At 43.1% G+C, this 25,273-nt stretch overlaps 1 long non-coding RNA gene across 1 annotated transcript; it reads left to right on the forward strand.

Moving 5' to 3' along the window:
* Positions 1 to 18,512: 18,512 nt before the first annotated feature.
* On the forward strand, positions 18,513 to 23,892 carry LOC136612241 (uncharacterized). The gene is made up of 3 exons (XR_010790378.1): positions 18,513 to 18,564; positions 21,426 to 21,479; positions 23,822 to 23,892. It is a non-coding gene; the product is annotated as an uncharacterized lncRNA (long non-coding RNA).
* The last annotated feature ends 1,381 nt before the right edge of the window (positions 23,893 to 25,273 follow it).

Genomic DNA, 25,273 nt, shown 5'->3' on the forward strand with positions numbered 1-25,273 from the left:
GTCTGTGACTGACAGCCGGTCTCCCTCTATAGCTGTGACTGACAGACGATCTCTCGGTGCTCCCTCTGTGATGTCATCGGCCCTTCACCATGTAGTGGGCTGCCATGGCAGCAAGATGCAAGACAATAGCATCCGGACCTGCCATGGCCCATGACTGCTATGAATAGCAATAAGGCATTGCAGTACAGAAGTACTGCAATGTATAATCATAGGATTTTAGGTTCAAAGGCATAAAATATATAAAACGAATAGATAAAAATGGTCAAAAAAATAAGTTATAAAAAAATAGTTAAAGAAAACTGCATTTTCTTCCCTTCAAAAAATACCAAAATTTTAAGAGCCAAATGTTTGGTATCATCACATTTGTAATGGCCCGTACAATACATTGAACACACGTAAAAATTTTAAAAAGTGAGCAAAAATGCTTTTATGATTTTCATAAAATACTTTTTATTGTGGAAAAACCTAAAACAAAATATATAATTTTGGTATTCTTGCAATTTAATCAACCCACAAAAAAAAGTTTATCATGTAATTTATGCTGTATGGTGAAAGAGGTTGCCGATTTTTACCATCTTCAAGCAGCTCCGCAGCTCTCAACAGAGACTAAAGTAGGGGACAGAGCTGGGAGAGGTGGGTTTGATAGTTTGTTATGTTAGTGCATGGGGAAGGGGTTGCCCAGAGATGGTACAACTCTGACAACCCTTTAACACTGTGAAAAAATGCCAGAATTGAGGCTGCCCTCCAAAAGAATGTAATAAAAGTTATGCAATACATTACATGTACCCCAAAAATGGTACCAATAAAAATAGCAGCTGCCACGCAAAAAAACAAGCCTCACACGGCCATCTTGACAAAAAAAAAACTTTAGGCTTTTCAAAATGGAGATGAAAATCCCCCCCAAATCATTGCATCCTTAGGACCAAAATAGTTCATGTCACTAAGGGGTTAAAGGGGCATTTAGGAACTTTTTTTCTTCTGTTGGTGACTGTCGGTGGATCTGCTATGATTAGCACTTTCTACTGACTGCAGTGACTGCGGCCCTGGGAATTAGCTGATCATCATGGATCCCGACTAATGGACCCCTGTCGATCATCTATTGATAAGATGTCCGTCATCAATAGAAAATGTCCCAAAATACCCCTTTAAAGAGGGACTCCCTCCTGAGACTGTGAAGGCAAATCCCCTTTTAAGACTCAAGCCTATGTTTAGTTCTGGTTCCAATCACCTCTGGTTTGGCTGAATGCAGTGCTCCGGGTGGTTTGGGCTTACAGAAACTGCTGAGCGGTTTCTCTACAGAAGTCAGTGGTCAGTGTATGCGTGCGCACACAATTTAGAGAAGTAGTCCATTCACTGGTCTTTGGTACGCAACTCAACTCCCTTGTTGTGCATGGGGTGGACCTGCAATACCCCACAGAACTCTAGGTCAGGCTTTTTTTTGAGGGGTGAGGAGAGGGGAGGAGAAAGCAACTAAGTGTTGCTAATGCTTGACAACCCCTTTAATGCTTATTGTGACTGAAATGTTATACATTTGTCTCCCAGACTCTTGGACCATATCTGAAGGGGCTCTGTTTATTTCCTTACGCAGATCCATAGTGTTTGGTATATATGAACATACATTAGTAAGCAAAAAATGACTACCTACCGCAGTATTTACTAATATCATTGCTTAAGGACCACGTTCACCATAAATGATGGTATCTATTCATGTCTATATTCATATACAACACCTTGAGGTTTTAAGGTGGATTCCAAGGTGCGTCTGGTATTATGGGGCACACCTCGCATTGAACAGCACATGGGCACGGCTTCATGTGCTGTCCAGTCTGTGTGGACGGTGCTCATTATATGTCCTATTCTTGTTTATGATACGGATGGGAATAGGACATGCAGTGATATCTTTTTTTCACAACGACCACCAGTTTGTATGAAAAATGGCTCATATGAATAGCCTCATAGGCTATAATGGGTCCATGCTCTGTGTAATACATGAACAGCGCATGGATGGAAACTATGTCGATGTGAATAAGCCCTAAATCGTGTTGTGATATTGTTAGAATGAAATCATTGTGCTTGTTCTATGTGCAGAAAAAACACAGGCTGGAGAAATGGAAAAGAACATGCCGCGGCCTACAACTATTGGCTTATCAACAAATACCAGGTGATAGTGGTTTATGTTATTCATCCAAATGACAGCAGAAGAGTTGGATCAGAAGTGTCGCAGAAATTGTCCGTAGCCCTTATTGTTGACTAAGGGCCCTTTTATATGCAACGATTATCATTCAAGTTATCGCTGGATCGTGTGAATCTGATCGATAAAGTGTAAGCACTGCCAGCGACTGATCAACGAATGATAATTGATTCGCTTATTGATTGTCGTGCAATTTAGGTAGCCATAAAAATTAAGCAATGATTAGCCTATGTAAACTGGCAATCATTCATAAACGAGCGCCTGTTTACTGTGAATGGAGGCGGCTGAAAACAATCTTTGACCCGTTCCATCTCCATTCAGTGAGCAATCATGACTTCTTTGTGAAAGCAGAGGAGCGATAATCACCGGGACGATTGTCGGGCACTTAAACGTCCTACAGTCATCCCATGTAAAAGGACCCTTATTTCCTTATTAACTTGGCTAAATACACTTATTCTGTGGAGGAGATGATTGGCTGTCATCTACTGTAGATTTTTACCTATTGTTAACTTAAAGGGGTTGTCCCATGCCGAAACGTGTTTTTTTTTTTTCAATAGCCCCCTTCCCGTTCGGCGCGAGACAAACCCGATGCAGGGGTTTAAAAAAAACAAACGGATAGTACTTACCCGAATCCCCGCGCTCCGGTGACTTCTTACTTACCTTGCGAAGATGGCCGCCGGGATCTTCACCCACGGTGGACCGCAGGTCTTCTCCCATGGTGCACCGTGGGCTCTGTGCGTTCCATTGCCGATTCCAGCCTCCTGATTGGCTGGAATCGGCACACGTGACGGGGCAGAGCTACGAGGAGCAGCTCTCCGGCACGTGCGGCCCCATTCAGAAGGGAGAAGACCGGACTGCGCAAGCGTGTCTAATCGGGCGATTAGACGCTGAAATTAGACGGCACCATGGAGACGAGGACGCTAGCAACGGAACAGGTAAGTGAATAACACGAATTTGGGATGAAGTCTGCATCATAGTTGTGATTTTTTTAAATCACTTGAACTTGGGCTGACAGAGCTGGCGGGTGATTCCAAATGTAGGACAGCATACAGGTGTCGAGGTGTATTGTAGCTCCAGGGTCACAAATAGGAACAAGTTAGCTCAGTGGGATGTCATGATGCAACACCACACTGGCATTCTAGACCTTGCCTACTCATCATAGGACTTTGAAACCCGGCTATGGCACCGTTCTAGCTCCTCCAGGTGACTGACGTCCCTGCTTCATCCTATCCACTGAGCAATTACTAAACCCTGTATATAGTAAACCGCTTTAATATTTTACTGCGGTATGGCTCCCTTTGCTAACCATGTTGTCTGGTGTTTTGGGATATAACCATCATGGATTATTTGAGATTGTTAACCTGTAGCTAACAAACATCCATGGGGGATTCTATTACTTGCATTCCTTATATGTGTACTACTCTCTGGATGTTGTATAATACGGTTTCATGCCTTAGCCCACATGTGTCAAACACTCGGCCCGCTGCCTCGTGTTATGTGGCCCGCAGCGTGCCGACACCGCTCACCACTGCAGCGATTACCAGCGGGGGTGCCGCAGCCAGGATCCGCCTCCCCTGAGTTCACTGCTCATCAGTTCCACAGGAGAGGACTCAGGGAAGAAGCGTGCCAGGCTACACACTAACGTCAGTTTGCATCCGGGCTCAGCGTGAGCAGAGGTGGAGCGGCGCTGACAGGAAGGAAGAGGTAAGTATATGGGTTGGGGGAGGTGCTGCTTATTACTGGGGGAGGGGGCTGCTTATTACTAAGGGGGAGGGCTGCTTATTACTGGGGGGCTGCTTATTATTACTGAGGTGGGGGCTTATTACTGAGGGGGGGCTTATTATTACTGAGGGGGCTTATTACTGAGGTCGGGGCTTATTACTGGGGGGGTTTATAATTATAACGTTGCTATGGGGGTTAATATTACTAATTAGGCCACTGTGGGAGTCATTATTTTTACTGGGGCCACTATCAGGGTCACTATTAGAGCTCGTTCACACGGGTGTAATTGTTTTTCGGTCGCACAAATACGCTGTGTATTTACACAATCGAAAATTGCTTATGCCTGTATATTTGCGTACGTAAAAAGGAATGCAGAAGGGCCCACTGAAATGGTACGCAAATATGCAGTGAATACACAGGTTTCCTGCGCATTCACCATGTATTTGCGCGGCCAATTCACTTCAATGGTCTATTGGGGTGCGTCGTACGCAACAAAATAGGTCATGCTGTGTGAAAATACACATCATGTGAATGAACTCATTGAAATCAGTGGCTTCTATTCACTGCATATTATGTACGCGAATACGCTTGTGTGAACGAGCCCTTACTGTACTGTCTTAGGCCCCCTGCACACGCGCGGAAATTCTGCAGCGGGATTTCCTGCAGAATTTCCACCCATGGAAGCTGCCATAGGATTGCAGTAGAAAACGCAATCCTATGCAGACGGCTGCGATTTGTCTGCACGAAATCTCGCACGGAAAAAAAAATCGTGGCATGCTCTATTTCTATTTCTGTGCGGGGAACATTACAGAGCCGGAGCCGTGGGAACAGGTGAGTGCCGCGCTGATTCCTGCAGGGGCTCGGGTCGGGTCCCGCTGCGAGAATTCTCACAGCGGGATCCGACCTGGCCGTCTGCAGGCGGCCTTACAATCAGCCCTTTGAAGGTCACCATAAGCCTGATGTGGCCCTCGGTGAAAATGAGTTTGACACCCCTGCCTAGCCATTTTCTACATATAGCACACAACTACCTGCCTCAATTTGATTACATGTCAGACTAGCGCTAGTTAATGTTTGTGTGTGTTTATATAAATTAGAATGGATTTCAGTGTGGATTGTATATAATATTACAATCCCTCCTGAAATCCATTATATGTATGCATGTTCTTCAATATTATAACTACCATATTTATGTTCAATCCACATTAATTCCTCATTCATTATCTTCTGTATCACAGCTTGATATAGGACTCTGTGGGTCTGAAGTGTCACTTCTTATGTATAGGGGTGCATTTACACTGCAAAGATGATTGCTCATAAGATGGCTTTTGAGTGATCATTCTGCATAAACTACTACTTGGTACTAATGCCTATTAGTACCAATTAATAGCCTGTGAGCCACCAGGAGCTGTAGTCAGGGAACTGACCTCCCGCTGTTTCCTGATTACTTTCACTTTGATCTGTGGGGCTGACAGCTGAGAACAGCTGATACAATGTTATCAGCTGTTATCAGCTCTTCCCAGGCAGAGCACAGTGTGTGGTCCTGCTTATCAGCTGTTCTGCTAAATGATGGTTTTTAATCAAACAGACACAATGATTACCGCTCAAAAGACGGCTTTTGAGCGAATTTTGAGTGATAATTGTTGCGTCTAAATGGGCCTTAACACTGGAGCTGCTTTCAACTAATTTGCATTTTAATACCTATGTGCTGCCCTACTTCTGGATTTACTAGATTGATAGGGGTCCTTCTCAGTGGGTTGATTAGCATATGCGCCACTATCCATACCATAAGGGGCAGACAGTGCTGCTTATGCATTAGATGACCAGGTAAGGGAAGTTTTTAATCCCAAAAGAGTGACCTAGAAAAGAATATCAACGGAAGCAACAGGAAGACTATCTATAGTTTTGTGAAATGGGAGGAGGGGATCACTTCAAAAACCTCAGTACTCCTACAAAACAGTTAAACTTTTCACTCCTCTGAACTTTTACCAAAGCGAAGCAGAAATGGTATTGTGCTAGTGTTGGATATTTAATGCATATTTTACTCTTACTCTTCTGTTTTGCAGATTCAGCTTTAGTTCTTCAGACTCTGAACTGATTTCTAGAGCTAGGATGTCTTTAGAAGCTCAGAGGACCTGTCAGCTCTGAGAAAAGCTCAGATTGATAGTAGATTCAATTCTAAGAAATATATCTTTTTATTGGGCTCTTCCGTTGGGCCTTGATGAGCAAATGGCTCTTCACAGGTTTTATGAGTTTACAAATTCAAACTCCGCTTTATGTAGTCCAGAAACAAACTGCAAAGTTCTGCGGGCGCTTTTCAGCCCTACAACACAAAATAAACACTTGCCAGTTTGGGCTCTGACTAAACCACTTTTATACGTAAGTTTCATTAGGCACATTGTCCAGTCAGTTAGCTTTGTGTGGCTTTATTTTTTATACTGCTTATTTTGTAAACTTTTTTTGTATAACAATATTAATTGAATAAACAAGCCAGAAAAAAAGAAACGTAGTGCAGTTGGCCGTCAAGGGTTAAATATGTAGAACAAGATATCCGAAATGAACATCCATCCTGTGCGGTCAAGCCCAACCCAGTCACTGGGATAAAGGCACGTTTGTATCCATACACACCCGTGGTATAATTATCTTGTCGCTGACAACAGAAGTGACCCTATAACTGGTTCATTTGCTTCGGATCATAACCTGAGAAGTCTTAAGATAATTTAAAGACTGGCAGCTGGGTGGAACCCAATCCAGTGACATACTGCAAAAAGCATGGTAAATAGGTTGGTGCTAATAAAAAGAATAGGAACTAGTAGAAGGAAAAAGGAGAAAAAAACAAGGGGGTGAGGTAAAGAGGCACAGAGGAAGGAGGGCATGGAGGAAGAAGATAGGGTGAGACGGGCGGTGATTCCCAAGATGCCTCAATTCTGTAATATTGTGTGGGTTATTTACGGATTAGGTGCATCACCCATCAATTCTCTTTCTAGATACCTGGTTGTCAGGGAGAGGTGGTGTCTGATTTTATTTGCGCGTCTTTTGGGATTATAAGTAGGAAACATTCCCAAATTTCGAAGATGTTTTTGTTTTTTTTTATTTCTTATAATTGTCTCTACCTAGAAGATAGGAGACATGGACTTTTTTTTGTTGTTTTCCCCTCTTATCTCCATCAATCAGACTGATGGCCTGAACGAAGTCTGGGAGGAGATTCCCCAGTAGACAATCTGCCTTTGCCCAGACACTGAGTCACATGAGTTGCAGTGATAAAATTCATGGAAATTGATTTTCTGGGTGATTTGGAATCCAGCCCTCAATTGGTTGATGATTTTGATTAATATTGACCATTGTTACATCAGTTCAAAGCCAAAGAAATACACAATCTACATAAGAAATGGAGTATCAAGTAATTTACAAACGAATCATCTTTTCCTGTAGCGCTAGGTATAGCTGTATAGGTTTTATTCAACCATTCTTGTACCTCTTTCTTGGGCTGTGAAAGTTACTGCATCTGTTAAGCAGATTAGTTGAGTGGCTCCGTATCCTACTCTAGATCATACACATCCAACGTTACACCGCAGAGTGGATTTATTTATCAGTCAAGTTCTAATCTTTAGGAGAACTCTCTGAGCTATTGTTTAGAAAGATTCCCAGTTTGGTAATTCAGCTGTGGTACTGTCATGTGAGTGCCATGGGAAAGAGGAATTGGCCCCTACTGGTAATTTAATTTCCATGGGTCCTTCATGATGGCACCCATATATGTCTATCACTATTAATAAAAAAGTGACCATTCTCAGGCAGTAATCTGTAGGTCCCTTTCACTGGATAGTAGGACGGAGCCTTTTAACTCCCTTGTGTTCCAGTTTGTACTATGCTGAAGGCTTATTCTCTCCAGTGCTGTGATGAAAAGCAAGTAAACACTAATTCCATGTTTATCTGACTCATGAGATTTCATGACTACAAAACTATGAATATTATTTATCTTGGATGCAGATAGTATTTTTGTAATTTATAGCAACTATTGTATAAAGGACAAGGAAACATTTGATTTTCTATCGCATTACCCAGGTCCATTATAGATGTTGAAGAATTGTCAATCATTTCATGTGAACAGAAAACTTCACTGTTGCAATTTACTTCTTCCGGAAGCACAGAAGCTTCGGCTAGACACAGCACTCCAGTCGGTCCAGGTATGGACACTTTGTATGTACGCGCTCCTTTTGGGATTTGTCTTCTATTATTTATTTATAATGGTCGTCCTGTTTTTAGTTTGAAATCTATGTAGAACGTGAACAGATTCCGTTATCCTCTAATGTCAGAAATAAATGATGACGATCTCCTTGAACTGTGTTTGCAAGGTCCAAGATATGGAAAGTAGCTCTTTCTATACACAAACCATCTTCTAAACAAATTTCATTCATGTAACGTAGTCGTTAGTCATTAATTTAGTTTACATCAAAGTATATACTCCTTTTTGGTAAGCTTGAAGCATTAGATAATATTCAATACTGAATATATGAATATTGAATGTTGTTTGCAGGAAAGTTTGTAATATTTAGAAATGATTTTTAGGTTTGTTAGTCCATTTTAGGCCGTGTTCACATTAGCATTATTCTCTTCCGTTGTTCTGGTATGTCCTCAGACCCGAACAACAGAAAAGTGGAAATGGCAGATTCAGACAGCGGTAAATAGACCCCTTTAACTATAATGTGGTCTTTGCGGCTCCTTTTCCTGGACAAAACTGCACATTATGCTGCGCCATTTCATCTGGGATTCATTACTGACATGTCTTTATGTGTTAATAATAAAACTTGGATGTTTAGCCAGGAAATGTAAAACATACTTGTAATACACCGAAAAAAGGGAAACATGTAAATCACAGAAAACGGCCATATACCAATATACTAATAGAAAAGGGCAGGTAGAAACACCACATCCCTCAACATGCAGACAGCCACACTTCTAAGTGGAGGATCACCAGTATATTTCACCTGCGCAATGAATAGCCACTCACACACCTTCCTTAGGGGATCCTTCACACTTGCGATCACAATATTGCTGCGTTTTTTTTAATGCAAATGTCAATAGAATTTTCTAATGTTAAAAATGCATTGCAGAAAAATCGCAAGTTTGTGCTTTGTAATTTTTGTGCAATGCGTTTTTAACATTAGAAAGTCCTATTCACAGTCTTGTTAAAAAAACACAGCAAAATCGCAAGTGTGAAGGCACCCTTAGGCCTCATGTCCACGGGGCCCGCACAGTTTCCCTATGCAGAATCCCGCAGCGGATTCCACCCGGCCCACTGACATGAGGCCAAAATATACAGTATACTGACGTGTCTGGACGCTGCGGGGCTCTCCTCCGTCACAGCTGGATCTTCTTTCTTCTGCACGGTGATACGCTCGGGACGCTGGCGGTGTGCCGCTCCCATGTGCCACGCCTTCTTTTTTTCCTCTAAACTCCTGCTTTCCCGCGGTCCGTGGCGTGGATGCAGTGATAGCTGCGGACGTGCTGCGAATCCAGACGGCTTCCATTGGGAGTCATCCCTGCGGGAAAACCACGTAAAAAGGGAGCATGCTGCGGTTGTTTTCCCGCGCGTGCGATCCGCACACCGGGGGAAGATGACATCCGCAGGTATTTAATTACCTGCGGGTGCCCAATGATTCCCTATGGGGCGCAGATCGCACGCGCGGGAGGCCCGTGCGGATTCTGTAAATTGATTTATACCGTGGACATGAGGCCTTATACTGTGGTGGTGGCTGCTTAGTACTATACTAGCATACAAAGAGTGTCAGGCTACATGGTACGTGTAGTTCACAATGTAAGCTTACAGCTTATTAGTGACATCATATTTCAGTCCAGCGGTTTGCCCTGCACGTCATGGGTAAACTGCAGTGGCACCAGGGTACACTTGTAATACACCGTTATTTTTAGGGGAAGCTGTCATGTACTTAAAGCTGTCAAGTCTATCACTACATTATGCTGCCATCACAGTGAGGACAGCATGAAACACATGATGGGTTCCCTTTAAAATAAAGGTGTATGACAAATATGTTTTACATTTCCTGGCTAACGATCCCAAAGTAGATAAAACTCATGAGTTTTATTTTTGGCACACGAAGATGTATCAGTAATAAATTACTGTGACTTGGGCTAACATCACATCAGATTTTTAGTTCATTGTTAAAGGGTGCAAGCCCTGGAACCAATTTGACCCAAATGTGCTATATAGAGGACATAACATCTAATTCACCTGCCTGGCACAGAGGTATTTAATGTTTGTATAATCTATAAAGCGTCATCATTATCAAATGAAGTATTTTATGACTATCTAATATACTTTGTGATTCAACCCATTTGCTGTACTTTTTGCTAGCATTTAAGGGTTAAAGCTAATTCTGCAGACCATTTGTTAAAATATATCCATGTAGATGTTGCCTTATGTGATAGAACATCCCAGAAAGGAAATATACCAGGGGTTACAGAAGGAGTACAAACTGGCCCCTTATCTGGAAATACTACCAAACCCCAGAGAGCGCCAGATCCTGAGGCGGTATAGGCTGAGCGCCCACATCCTGGGCATCAAATCGGGGTGGTACAAACAGAACTCCAAGCTCAAGGAGAGCAAGCTACGCCAACACAGCGATGGGGGGCATGGAGGATGAGGCCCAATTCCTGCCACTATGCCCCAGAAACTCAGGAGACTCTCCTGTCTCTTCCTGGACTCGGCTCCATGAAGGAGGAGAGAAATTCTACTTCCTGCTCGGGAAAAAAAAACATAGCGGCCACAGCAGCACAATATGTTGGTACCTGCCATAGACTGAGAGGAGCATGATATGCAGTGGACGTATATATCCTCTTCCCCACATATGTCCCTATCCCCCAAATCTCTCACCCCTATCTGTCAATCATTATTCTCTACTTGCTTTGGCAATGCTAATGTGTTTCATCCTGCCAATAAAACCTCATTGCATTGAATTCAGTTGAATTTCCTAGACCAACACCGCTATGAAATCTTTTATGCATGAAGGACGATGTGAAATGAGATCTGTACTTTCTGAATGTAAACCAACATTTTTCTTTCACTGAAGCAAGAAGAGGCCGTGGATTTGGCAAGGAATTGACACATAGTACGCTCCTTGTGAAAAAATAAAAAATCTATCCCCTAGAAGGATGGAAACAAATGAAATGTATATGTATGATTGTAATATTGATATAAGTATGTGATTACAATATTAGAGCAAAAGGATAATGTATGGGGGAAAACTGAACACTTTGACGCAGGTTCTAGTACCCTGTTGTACCGCCTCTACTTTTGATGCAGCATGATACGGACGGGCATAGAGGCTCTAGCACCCTGTTGTAGTGTCTCTAGCTTGGATACAAGATGTGATACGGGTGGGCATAAAGGCTCTAGCACTCTGTTGTAGTGTCTCTAGCTTGGATACAAGATGTCGTATGGGTGGGCATGGAGGCATACAGGTTCTGTGTGGTATCCTGAGGCCTATCAGTCCACATTTGCTGTAGCTGAGCCTTCAGATTGTGCAAACTCGTAGGCTGTCAAAATTGGTGTCCAGATGGTCCCATACTTGTTCTATTGATGATAAATCTGTCACCTGGGCAGCCACAGAAGTGTAACAGTACTGTGGATGCATTACTGTGATACCCTTGTTTGTATAGCCAAGCACTGTCTAGCTGGAAAATGCCTTTTGGAAGTCCTGCCATAAGAGAAACACATGTGACTGTAGGATATCCTAAATACATCGCTGAACTGTCATTGTCCCTCCTACCACTACTAGGGGTGACAGACTGTCGTATGTGATGGCCCCCCCCCCCCAGAACATTACACCAGCAGTGGGGGCAGTGTGTCGCTCCACAGCAAAGGCACATTCACCCCTACGTCTCCAGACATGAACACAGCAGTTGTCAGTGCGCAAACTAAACCTGGAGTCATTGCTGAAGACAATCCACTTTCACTCTCTATAAGTCTAGTTTCGTCGTTCATGATACCACAGCAAACAGAGGCGAAAGGGGGTGTCAAAGGCATCCAACTATCATGTATGCGGCTGCAGCACACATAAAAGTCCTTATCATAGGGAGGGAGTAAATAGAGGGCAGTGATGCACGCTCACCAGTATGTGGACTGTTCAACCAAAACGTACCACCTTCAAAGGCAATACACGTAATGGGCACCATGAGACCAAATGGCTGTCAGCCAGTCACCTGGAAATGGTTCCGACAGACACAGGGACCTGTAACGATGGTGCCATGTGTCTCTGAATGGCGGATAAAGAAACAGTTGTAGCTGCCTGTGGTTGTCAGACAATCCTCTCTACTGGTGGTCTGTCAAGAACATCATGAGCACGGCCGCCTTGTGTGTGTGCCTTCACGAATCCACTGGTCCCAACATCTCCTAACAATCTTGTCAGAGCGGCCCAGGTGGCGGATTGTTTGTCGATACGATCATTCAGCTTCTCACGTTCCAATGAAGCACCTCCTCTCAAACTCTGTTAACCAGGCATCATCTCTTCAATTGCATTGTATAGGCATGTCTAGTGGTCAACGAGCTCTACAGAAGCCTCTGTGAGCCTTTGTATAGGACAAGGGTGGAATCAATTTTAGGGCCTCGGATGGCAAGACTGTTCATCTAATCACACCGCAACTCTAATCATTTGCATATCGGTCTGATATGATAATCACAGATTTGTAAATTAGAATAATTTAGAAATTATTACTAACCTTCTAATAAGAGAAAATGTGTTTTATGTAACAAATTATTTCTGTCCATTTCAGCTCATGCTAAATAGTTAAATGTATTTGCCTTGCAGGAAACCTGATTTTGGGTGCTACATCTAAAAGAAGATCCTTTTTAGGAACCCAGCTAAAAAGCCCTCCTACTACTAATGAAAGGCATTTTGCATCTTTGTCATCAAACAAAAATGTTTCCAGTAAAACCTCAGACTGCTTCTTGTCTGCAATGGTAACATGAAGTTTCTGCGCATTGTTTTTTAACTTTCTAAAAATAACTGGTGGAGGAATACGGTGGGCAGTAGACTTGTTCTACAGGCGGGCAATACCCAACGGCTGGGCACCAGTCTGTATAAGTGTTTCCCAGTGTGTCATGATTTCCGGTTTTAAGTCAGAATGTTGATCCACTAGGGGTAGCTTCACACACTGCATTTTTTGGAAAAAGCATTTGTAGTTTCTGTTTCGCTTTTTTGAGCCAAAGCCATAAGTGGATTGAAAAATATTGAGAGCTATAAAGGAAGGACTTCTACTACTTCCTCCTGCTAAATAAAATAAATGAGGCATAGCTTTAATGATGGCTTCAAGCTGTCACAGCAGCTCTTAGTCATAGCATATGTGATTGTATGGATGCTTGAACCTTTTCTTGCTGTCTTTCCAATTCCAGTATGGTCTGTGTACCTGCTAGTGAGCTGGTTAATTTTCTCTATGGTTTAGAAAGTCCACTGCCAAATTCCATAATGGGGTATTCTGACTTATTTAAGTTGGGTTACCCCTCGTCAGAGTCCTACATGAATCAGCTTGAGTGTCACTCTAGGACCCAGCCTGCACATACATTACTTGGACAGTCCAATCATTTTAATGAGATGGTGCTCTATGGAACCTTTCACACTGGAGGAATTAGCCTTCAAGACGCACCACAACACAAGGTAAATCCCGCAAAACAAAATCCACAGGGCTACCTGCTTCAATCTGCCTGTAATTTCACACCAAAATCCACAAATAGACCTGCGGATTCTGTTGCGGAATTCCACCGCGGCAGCTTACGCTTCGATTTGCATCCTGATGGAATAATTCCACCTGTGTGAATGGCCCATAAGATAACCGAGACTCCCCGTCAGGTTCATCTTATGGTTGGGGGAAAAAACAAAAAAAAAGTGATTGTCAAAAAGCAGACCCTTCCTTTTGCTCAGCAGTGTGAAACCATTATTTTTTTTACATCTGAGTAACATATTCTTCATCTCTTTCTACTACTCTTGTATAATTTCAGACTTTCTTCAAAAAAAGTCCTAATGTGTGTGTCACGTGTGAATGCTGTGCATTCATTACAACTAGAAGGGGACTGTGCTCCTTCCATTGCTAAAATTGGGTTGTTCACTACATCAGTCTAAGGGGGACTACCCACTACAGGTTTTTTTTACAGTGAAATTCGCAGCGTTTTTTTTCTGCAGGGGTTTATGGGACTTGTAATGTTAAAATTGCGATTGCGCAAAATCGCAATTCACCGCAAAATCGCGATTTTAACATTGCAAGTCCCATAGCCCCCTGCAGAAAAAAAAACGCTGCGAATTTCGCAGTGAAAAAAAGCTGTAGTGGGTAGTCACCCTAAGGGCTCATTCACATGAGTGTATATATGCTGTGTATTCACACAAACGTAGTATTCATGTGTATAGAGCCCATTGATTTCAATAGGTTTATTTATATTTGCATATTTCAGTCGCGTAAAAAAAAAGTCGCAGCATGTGCTATCCTTGTGGGTATTTACTTACCAAAATACTGTATTAAGTAGATGGAGCGTGTGACTATTCTGCACAAAAACGCACGTACATGCGTATATTCGCTGCATTTTTGCGCAGCATATTTATGCTATCGAAATGGGGAATACATCCGTGTGAATGCACCCTTCAATCCAAAAAGAGAAGCCACATAGAGAAGAGCGAGGATTGAGCAAGGGTTGTTTATTCCTGAGAAGAATCTCTTAGAAAATGATAACTATTGAAAATGGCGCCTATTGGCTAGGTACCCCCGGAGCCCACTACAAGAGAAAAAAGAGACCCCTATATAAAAGTATAGGGGTGATTGAATCGTTTTTGTTCTTTACAAAGCCGTACTAGGAAATGTTTTTAGGGCTGTTTCTATGAAAAACTGCGGTTGTGGTGCTGCCAACATTTTAACATGGGTTTTTATATCCTGCACTTACTTCCATTAAAGTCAGTGGGGTAAACGGCACACAAACAGAGGGAAGAGCATGCTGGGCTTGTAGTAAAAGCAGTATTCACTAAAAATGTGACGTTCCTAAGCATTTACTACAAGCCCAGCATGCTCTTCCCTCTGTTTGTGTGCCGTTTCCAGGGGAACCTGTCATCACCTTTGAGCCTCAAAAACTACATTCCGCACTCAAAGGTGAGGGATCAGTGTGCCTGGCAATCTGTGTTTCATACTAACCGAGTGCCCTATTGCAGTGCTGTGTCCCCGTGAATGTTGGCACACGCCCATAACATGACTCTTTTCAGATGGTTCTGTATATGCACTCTCCCATTCATCTCTATGGGAGAACATGTGCGCAGAGTCATCTCCAATAGTCATGCTTTGTGCACTTGTCAACTTCGCTGGAGCACAGTGCTAAAAAGGGCACCCGGTATAAAGAGCAGCTCCCTGGATCCCCATATTGTAATTTATGGGGCTCAAAGGTGGTAGCAGGCTCCCTTTCAGGGCTCAGTCACACGGGCGCATCCGGGCGCCGATGCGCCCGTGTTCCTGCAGTATAAGATGGCCACACTGCAGCTCCATTGCCGGTCATGTGTTCTTTTTTCCGGCGGTGCGGAGAGTCGTCCGCATCTGCAGTGTGGCTGTCTTCTTCGTGCAGTAACACGGGTGCATCGGTGCCCGGATGCGCCCGTGTGACTGAGCCCTTAAAGTGAATTACAGTGTATTGTATAATTTAGTAAAATGCCAATTCCAATATGTTTCAGTGTGACGTAACAGACTATGTCAGTCCACATCAGGAAAAGTCACTGGCTGTGAAAGATCAGGATGCTAGTATCCCTCCCATCAAGGACCGAGAGTCAGATGCAGTAAAACTATGTCTCATCTGTAAGAACTTTAATATTTCTTCAACGCAGCATCAATCACACCGGACAGATGGTTTTATATTCAGGGTGTAGAACCTTTAAGAGTAAAATGCCAATACAAATATGTTAATATCTCTGTGTTTTTAATAAGAGAATTTCCAGTTGTCTCAGCTCAGTCTACCTCTACATTTTATTGCAAATCTGTGCTAGAAACAAGTGTCACACAAACAAAATGTTACAGTAGTTTTCATTAATGATAGCAAGCTTCTGATTATCTATGGTGGCAACTAGAGTTCATATCAGCCATGGCTGAACAAGAATGCCTGAATAGGGGTTCTTATACACAGGCAGATTACCTGCCCAAACGAGCGCCAATCAACAATATAAGTTAATCAGGGCTTGTTTAAAGGGCTGTTAACACTGGCTGATGCAGACTGGGGAGGAACAATCGCTAATACAGAGGTCCGTAAGGGCCCTTAACTCTGGGAGGAGGTGCTGTTGGCTTACTATATCTATAATGGATCCAAACTTTGTCAAGGCATACATTAGTAAGTTAACAACTTGCCTTTTGTAGGTGATTGTAGCATACTTAATTTATTGTCCAACCCCATTAAGCACAGCTAGCAGTGTACATCTTATGCGCAGGCTGTAAGCCTTTTCACTGAAATTATTCCTGGAGACTGAATATAATAGCAGAAAACATCTAAAATATAATTACTGTAATTATGCTTTAAGCGTAATTACTTCTGTCACCACATTCTTTTGTCTGCAACTTGTATAATATGTATTAGGGAACCTGCGTTACCTACTGCAGACCTTCATTTTATGCAGCTGATAGAGGTGAGATATTGGTGAATTTAACACCTACACATCACCTGTTGTTTCTACCTCTTGAATTGGGCACCTGCTTTGCTCACAAACACTTCTATATCTTAGGCAACTTGTACACAGGGCAACAGTTGACCGAAAAATCACTCAAACAAGTGATGGTCATCCGGGGTAAAGGGTACTGAATGGGAAGTCACTCATTAGTTGCTTATTTTAAGGTCAAAGACCAGGGATTAGTATTTTCAGGGTAGAGTAGACATTATCCCGAGTAAAATACCAATACATGCATATGATATAGGGCACGATTAAGGTTCACAAGGTCCGGTTGGTAAAGGGTTAAATGGTGCCATATACATATGGATAAGACGAAATTAGCGACGTTAATAAATAAAGCTGGTTCCTAGTCAATTGCTTTCCTCCTCAGTTTTTCTGCAATTGAGCCTATAGATTTATTAGACCAAGGAAGGAGAGTAAGGGTTAACTAGTGACTGATAAGTCCTTACACTCCATATACATGGGGCCCAATTCAGACCCACTGCTATAAATTTCAAAAGACCAAACAGGAAAGCAGTAACTGTCTATTTGACGCTCCAAGTCAGCACATCAAGGGTTAATGTTGCCCGTGTGATTAAAGTGCTGCTGGCAGCTGTTCCTGTGGCTCAGGTTTCCCCTAAATCACTCTGGGATAAGAAATGCTTAAGTGAATATCCCTATTGTCTAACACAGCACCGCTGTGATAAGGTATAGGCTAAATCGGCATCGGTGCAGCTGCCCGACAGAAGGTATCGGGCCGCCGTCTAACACTACACTTGAACTGACTATCTGGAAAAACATGTACTGACTCACTAAACTATGTCATCGACGCGCTTCTGCAATGTTCTAACATATACACTGCTTCATCAGGATGAGTTAACACATATAAGTGGGAGCGGCCGTGATGTCTGGCGGCATCCCAATAGTGAGTGCCGCGCGTCTGATACAGTCAGCGCTTATATATGTAAAGCTCCTCCTTTCCTCTCTCATCCTAGCCAATCCCAAATTCTGGTTGGGATTACTCATTCCCCCTTGCCTTCTCGCCATACAAGCTGAGTAGCAGTCTCAGCTGAGACACTTCAGCACTGGACAGCTCCCTGCTGTCGTGATGCAGGGCATTAGTGTATAGGAGAGAGGATCAGCACTGGACAGCTCCCTCCTCCCTCCTGGAGCCCTGTAAAGCAGTGTTCCCCAACTCCAGTCCTCAGGGACCGCCAACAGGTCATGTTTTCAGGATTTTCTCTGTATTGCACAGGTGATGTAATTCTTGTGAATGCCTCAGACATTGCCACAGGTGTTCTCACTATAGGATATCCTGAAAACATGACCTGTTGGTGGTCCCTGAGGAGTGGAGTTGGGGACCCCTGCTGTAAAGGATTCTGAAGGCATTTGTGCAATAAGGGGGTTTGATGTATGGTAATTAAGACCCATATTCCAATATTCCAACCTGATTTGTCTCCGGCTTTCTCCCGGGGGGGGGGGGGGGGGGCAGGGGTGGATACCCTGGAGGGATCATTTCAGTTAGTTGTGTTGACTGAGCTATTAGGTTCAGTAGAACCAAATAGCTGCGTTATTCTGCCGCAGATTTACGCCGTGGGGAATGTAACATAAATCTATCTGTGGGCATTAGCCCTTAAGGGCCTGAAAGTCGTCCTGTGTAGAAGTACCCTTACACCAGAGATGCCACAAATAACATTGGCTGCCTTAGCTTTCTAGTAAATATTCTTTTAGTGGATATGCAGTAAAAGTCTGATTGGTGGACGCTGCTTGTCTGCTTCATATCTCCCAAAACTATAATGGTGTGTGTGTGTAATCCCACCCTCCCCCAATCAGACCATTATAGCTCATACTAACCATCAGACTCCCAGGAGTTGATAAGGCAAAACTGTGATACACTGTATATAATATTGCTGAATATCTTTATTATAGGCTTTGATGATGATGATGCACTGCCTGGACCTCAGTGTTCACTAAACCAAACTGGTAAGCAATCTGTATTTAAAGAGACATTCTGTGTTTCATTTACTATGTAACCCGTTTCCCCAGCTAGTATTACCTGGTTTATTAATCTATCCGAAGATTCCTGGAGTCCTTCTCTTCAGGTGGGTCATGTGATCTCATTCTGACCCCCTGAGAATTAGTTTGTTTTTTATGCTGTGCTATTAGTAGGAAGCTATTTGTTTGAGTACAGGTAATTGGCTTTAAAACTCTTGGGAAACACTGGGGCTGATCATCCTGCTGGAAGCTGGGAGAGGAAGTGGCAGTCCTAATATCATGCATTGTCTCCTTTTGCATGTCCGCTTGTAGTCTTTCATAATTGCTGTGAATGTCATTCTTTATTTTGTCGTGTGGTAAAGTTGCCCATTCTTATTGACAAAACAGTCCTTACATCCTGCTAACGGCACATCTAACACAAGCTGCTTGTTTGAGTTCTTCCCAAAATGACTCAATGATGTTGAGGGCTCCCCTTATGACAGATCCATGTCTCTCCTGACGCTTATACCTGTTACTTTCCACAAAGCTCCAGCACTGTGTAATATTGTGATGCTTCTGTAACAGAGGTGATCATACCGGGTCTACGTAAATACCAGCAGAGTGGTCACCCCTCTACTGATTCTGATCCTAGAATGTGTTCATTAACCCTTTGCAATCCAATTTTGGATTCGGGGTTTCCTATGGGGCTTTCTCTTTCTGTCATTTTACAATGGCGCTATCTGCTGGCTAGAGCCAGTACTGCAGTATGTGACATGCCAAAGAAGCCATCGACAACAGAGCGGCTAGTAATATAAAGTAAGAATACCCTGCTGGACCTCTTCCGACATCCGAGCTGTACAGCCTTCAATCAGAATGTCTGAAGACGTCAGACAGTGGATTGGAAAGGGTTAAGACCCTTAATCCCCCCAGCAGTTCAGGACGGGCTCTGTCCCTTCTGCAGGAAAAGGACATTATAATTTTAAACGAACAGAGCTTGTTCTACTTTAACTGTCTGTAGCTCTGTTTCTATCAGGGCTACCAGATAGAATATTTGTAGCCCTTACAGAATTGGAGCTATAGCAGTTTTAAATGGGTTTGGAAATACTAAAATTATAGATGTCATTTTTTCATTTAGTGTGGTGAGGAGAGAGGGAGGGGGGGGGGCATTAATTTTTGTGTATGGTATCACCCTCTACTCCCACCACTAACTCCACCTCTCCCATCAATCAGAGAGCATTGTTATATATGGGCTTTTTACAACAAAAGGAGTGAAATTACTTTACACAGTTTAATACTACAGATGCTGCAGTCATTGCTGACCGTGGCATCTAAATGTTTTTATAGAAAAAAAATACAACTTTTTACCCCTTACACAAGGCTTTAAATACTGAAAAAATAACAAAATAAACCCTACTCATGATTGGTATTGCCACATCCATAACAGCCCATACTATAAAATATTACTTTATATTTCAATCACAGCAAATTCAGCAAAAAAAGGAATATCCAAAAAAGCTGTTTTCTGATCGTCTCGCTTCCCCTAAATAGATATAAAAAAAGGAATAAAAAAATTGTATATACCTGAAAATGTTACCCATTAAAACTACACATCTGACATAAACAGGCCTGATACCGCTGTCAGCTGATAATGCTTTGGTCCTGGAATGTGGCGCCTCACAAGGTATTTGTGTAAAAGAAAAAAAAAGGTTTTATATTGTGCGAAAGTGGTAAAGCAAAATAAAACCTGTATAAATTTGGTGTTGTCATAATCTTTAGGCCTGTTTCACAGGGGCTACAAAATCGCACCATTTTGTAGCAATGCGATGTTGCTACAAAACGCATGTATGTGAAGCCCATGGTTTCCAATGGGTTCATCCACATGAGATATTTTGTAGCCTGAAAGAACCCATTGGAGACCATGGGCTTCACAGACATGTGTTTTGTAGCGATGTTGCATGGCAACAAAATCGTGGGATTTTGTAGCCCGCGTGAAACAGGCGTAATGGCTTGTAGATGAAAGGTAATATAACAGTAACATAATATTTATACCATGTCATAAAAATAAATCACAAAAAACAATGGGGAAATAGCTTTTTTTCTATTGCTTCCAGAAAATAAAAATAATAATAAGTTTTTCAATACATTACGTGTACCCAAAGTTGTTTTGTATAAGGCTGCATTCAGACGACCGTATATCGGCTGGGTTTTCACGCCCAGCCGATATACGGCGTCTCACTCTGCTGGGGAGGAGGCTGGAAAAACCAGGAGCAGTGCTCTGAGCTCCCGCCTCCTCTCTGCCTCCTCTCCACTCCCCTGCACTATTTTCAATGAGGAGAGGCGGGACAGGGGTGGAGCTAATTCATTAAATGTAGCCCCGCCCCGTCCCTCCTCCTCTCATTGCAAACAGTGCACAGGGGCGGGGAGGGGGTGGAGAGAAAGCAGAGAGGGGGTGGGAGCTCAGAGCACTGCTCCTTGCTCTTCCAGACTCCTTCCCCTGCAGAGAGAGACGCTGTGTATCGGCTGGGCGTGAAAACCCAGCCGATATATGGTCGTCTGAATGCACCCTCGTCCTGTCAAACGCAAGGTGAAAAACAGCTACATTGATGAAAAAATGAAAAAGTTTTGATCGCTGGAACACAAAAAGGGATTCGATTTACTGGCCCCTAATGATAAAATTACTTATTTCACCAAGGGGTTAAAAATGCACTTAAGCTAACAGAGTTCTTTGTCACCATTGTTTTTTGCAACATAAATTCAAAATTGCAATAAAAAGTGACATTTTAGGCAGGAATTCCAACTGAAGGCATTTTAGACGTATTTTATAGAACTGTTTGTATTACATTAATATTTCCTGTCCTTCATTTGAACAGATCGTCAGTGCGAGAGCATGGAAATCACATGTCTGATTAATAACACCATTTGTGGTAGGTTTCACCCTCAGGTGGTTATAAACTGTGTCTGATGTAGCGTGGGTTAAAGATTTCAGTGCAGTTTTAGGTAAGGGCAAATAGTATTTAATAAAGCTTTTAATAGAGAGTCAGCTGTGCTGTCTAATAATATAGCAGTAAATCTTCTAACCCTGCAGTGACACCCCCTAAATGTCTACCCTTGGGAAGACCCCAGGCTCCATCCCAACTTGATTTATATGTGAAGGATTTTCCCTACCCTTTTAGTCTATGAAAGCTGCTCCTCTAAAAGGAGTTTCTATTGAAAAGTTGACTTTTAAAGGATGACAAGCAAGACTTACATGTGCCACTTAATCATCTGAATGTGGGCCAGTGCTGCATCACTAAAGTGAGCTAGAGGGGGAGACTTCTGTGGCACATTAGGGCAACTGCCAGATAAGGGTAGGGGGCAGAGCCAAATTTACCCCTAGACATTGGAGGTCCAGTGCCTAAGGCGGCCCCATGCCGGGAGCAGCCTCGTTGCCAGCAGTCAGGACTTTTTTTCAACCTCGTCTCCTGCCTCTTGTTAGAGATGCCAGTATATTTGCTGTTTTTATAGGGGCGGGTGGAAGAGGATTCAGGATAAAGGCTGTATGGCAGAGAGGGAGGATGACAAGCCATGCTCCGCTCTCACTTCTCTGCCATGCGAAGAGACTGCAGAGCTAACACAGTAAGAGAACACAGAGGAAGCCTTGCCTGACCGCCTCAGATCTAAACTACAGACTCACTTGTGAAGTGTTAAGCCCCATTTACACACAACGATATCATTTGAACGAGGGAACGACTGAACGAATTAACGATTTTTTGCATAGAAATGCATAGCATTTAGATGGAAGGATAATGGTCTGAAATCCTCTCCATTTCCCTCATTAGCTAAGATAAACACTGTTTAGGTTGTTTGCTCAGGTGGACGTGTGTTTATGCGAGCAACTTGCTTAATGTTTAACTTTTTAATTAGTGTGAATTCATTTTAAGAAATTTTGGGCGATTAATCATTACGTGTAAATGGGCCTTAAGTAGTAAGTAATTACACTGTTTTATGTTTTCTTTAATCTCTGTAGAATGGCCACATGGAGGTAGGAGGGGGAGAGGTTGGCATAAGCGGCTTTACCTGACTCCTTATATCACTATGCTTCAGTTTTAATCTGGCCATACAATTAAGATAACATCAATTTGGACAGTCAGTCATTCATGGGATCATTTGTATGAATGATCCCACAAGTAGCTCTATAGATCAAAGTAGATGATAAGGGACCGTCAGCTTACTTCTGCATAACGTGTATGGTCGCCTTCAGTGGGGTTGTCCTAGCAAAATAAGTGTGGGTAGAGGATAATGTGTGAACTTATTCTTTTATGGTCTATTCAACAAACGTAGGGCAAGTTCATATCTGTGCCTGGCGATTTGTTTGGACCGTCCACTGCAGATCTGGCATAAAATCCTGTAGGAAATAGTGCAGTATGCTCTTCTACTTTGTCTGGGAAACCGTCAGAGAGCTGGATGGAAGTCACATGGACCCATTATACTTATTGGGGGCCCTTTGGTGCTGGCATGTGCCGATCCAGTGCTTCGGTCTATCCCATTGTTCAGCTCCTATGATGGAACCGAACAGTAGAAGAGTTGAGTGCAGAGGCAATGGCAAACCACCCCAGAAAAACAGTCTGCCAAGAAAACGTGACGATGTGACGTCACCATAGGAGTTGGTCACTACTCAATGCTTGCACCAGGGGACTTCACCTTGTATCTTACTAAAGAGGTCCTATATGGTATTTGTCTTCTGTGGTCATAATTCACTCAACATAACCAAAGTTTAGATTTTTAGTTCAATCGGTTTTTATTGGTTTTCAAAGAAAAGTATTATATAGACATTGCACAACATCGTTGATATCAACATGTGTCCGTATAAGCACAACAAACAACATATCTTGGTTTCCTAATACTTATGGCATGAACTAGATTGTATAGCTTAATCTCTTGTGTCTCGTATCAGAAATTGGGAACTGCGCAATGTAAGATTATAACAAATCATGAACAAAACTGGGGGGTGAGGGGGGGGGATGAGTGGAAAGGTGAAGCGGGGGTAGAGGAAGGGGAAGGGGGGGGAAGGGAAAAATATCAGCCTCGCTTACCCGCTCCTAAAGGTTGTTATAAACCTAACCGCAAAGTTTAGATTTTTAGATATGAATTACTTGATATTAGTTTTCTATCATTGATAAACTTTGTCTTAGACTTCTAGAATGCATATACTGTATAACTCAATACATATGTATATGTAATTAAAGAATGGAATACTGAACCCTTGTTTCATGTTTTTATCTATTAGGACATCAACTCTGAAGCACAACAGAACACAGATCGTTCCCATTTATGACTGTGTGGTATAAATCCTGTAGATTTCCTGTCACTGTTAGTTTCTTATTTGTGCAACAATGTTTTTATTGGCTGTTTATAAGGTTTTCCTATTAATTTTAGATGTTTTCCTGTTTGCTTGTAAGAACATTTCATCTATTTAGTTTTGATGCATCAGTGTTTTGCTTGTTGTAATAGTAGACCTGTTGCTTTAAGATTATTTGGCGTTCTTATAGTAATAAGGGCCCTTAAGAGATATTCTTGTAAAAGGATTCCATTCTGTTATAAACTTGTGCCTAATTACTCTGAAATAAATCTTACATTGTTTCTAGCACACCGTGTTATTTCTGGAGCAGATGGTTTGTTTTGTGTATATTGTATCATTAAAGGGGTTGTCTCGCGAAAGTAAGTGGGGTTATACACTTCTGTATGGCCATATTAATGCACTTTGTAATGTACATCGTGCATTAAATATGAGCCATACAGAAGTTATTCACTTACCTGCTCCGTTGCTAGTGTCCACGTCTCCATGGCTCCGTCTAATTTCGCTGGCTTCTTGCTTTTTTAGACGCGCTTGCACAGTCTGTGCTTCTGCCTGGTGAATGGGGCCGCTCGTGCCGGAGAGCTGCTCACCGCGTCGTCATCGTAGCTCCGCCCCGTCACGTGTGCCGATTCCAGCCAATCAGGAGGCTGGAATCGGCAATGGAACGCTAGGAAGGAGAAGAAAATCCACAGTGCACCATGGGAGAAGACCCGCGGTGCACCGTGGGAGAAGACCAGCGGCGCCATCTTTAAAAGAAGAATAGAAGAAGCTGCAGAACGCTGATGCAGGTAAGTGCAATGTGCTTTTTAAAAACTAACCTATGTTTTCTTTTTAACAGGGCAGAATGCGGGGGTAAGTGAAAAAAAATTTTTTTACGCTTTCGCCTTGAGACAACCCCTTTAACTTGAAGTATTCGCTGTTAGCATCAAGGACTCACCGCTTGTATCAAAAAGAAGTCGTGTTGGAGGGGGCGTGGCTAACTGCCGATGGAGTGAGCCGCGTTTGCTCTGAGCTCCCGCCGGACCCGCCGACAGAACAGACCAGTGTGCCGCCGCAGACCCATCACTGACCGGGCATGACGAAGAGGAGACCGGCCGAGACCCCTTAGCACCCGCGGAAGACATCCGGACCCGGAATGGAGCGCTTCCTCCACTCCCCCGAAGAGATCCCCACATCGAGCAGGAGAGGCAAGATGGCGCCCCGCAGACCGGCCAGAGAAGTAAGAGGGGGGAGGGAAGAGGAGGTGCGGAGCGACGCTGCAGAAAGGCCCCCCACCGAGCACTCCAGGGATCCAGGCAGCCCAGAGGGAGACGAGACGCCGGCAGCAGCAGCCCCCAGCACCGATCTAGCTCCACAGAGCAGACTCCTGAAAGACGGAGGGGG

This window comes from Eleutherodactylus coqui, chromosome 1, assembly GCF_035609145.1.
Source record: "Eleutherodactylus coqui strain aEleCoq1 chromosome 1, aEleCoq1.hap1, whole genome shotgun sequence".
NCBI classification, from domain to species: domain Eukaryota; kingdom Metazoa; phylum Chordata; class Amphibia; order Anura; family Eleutherodactylidae; genus Eleutherodactylus; species Eleutherodactylus coqui.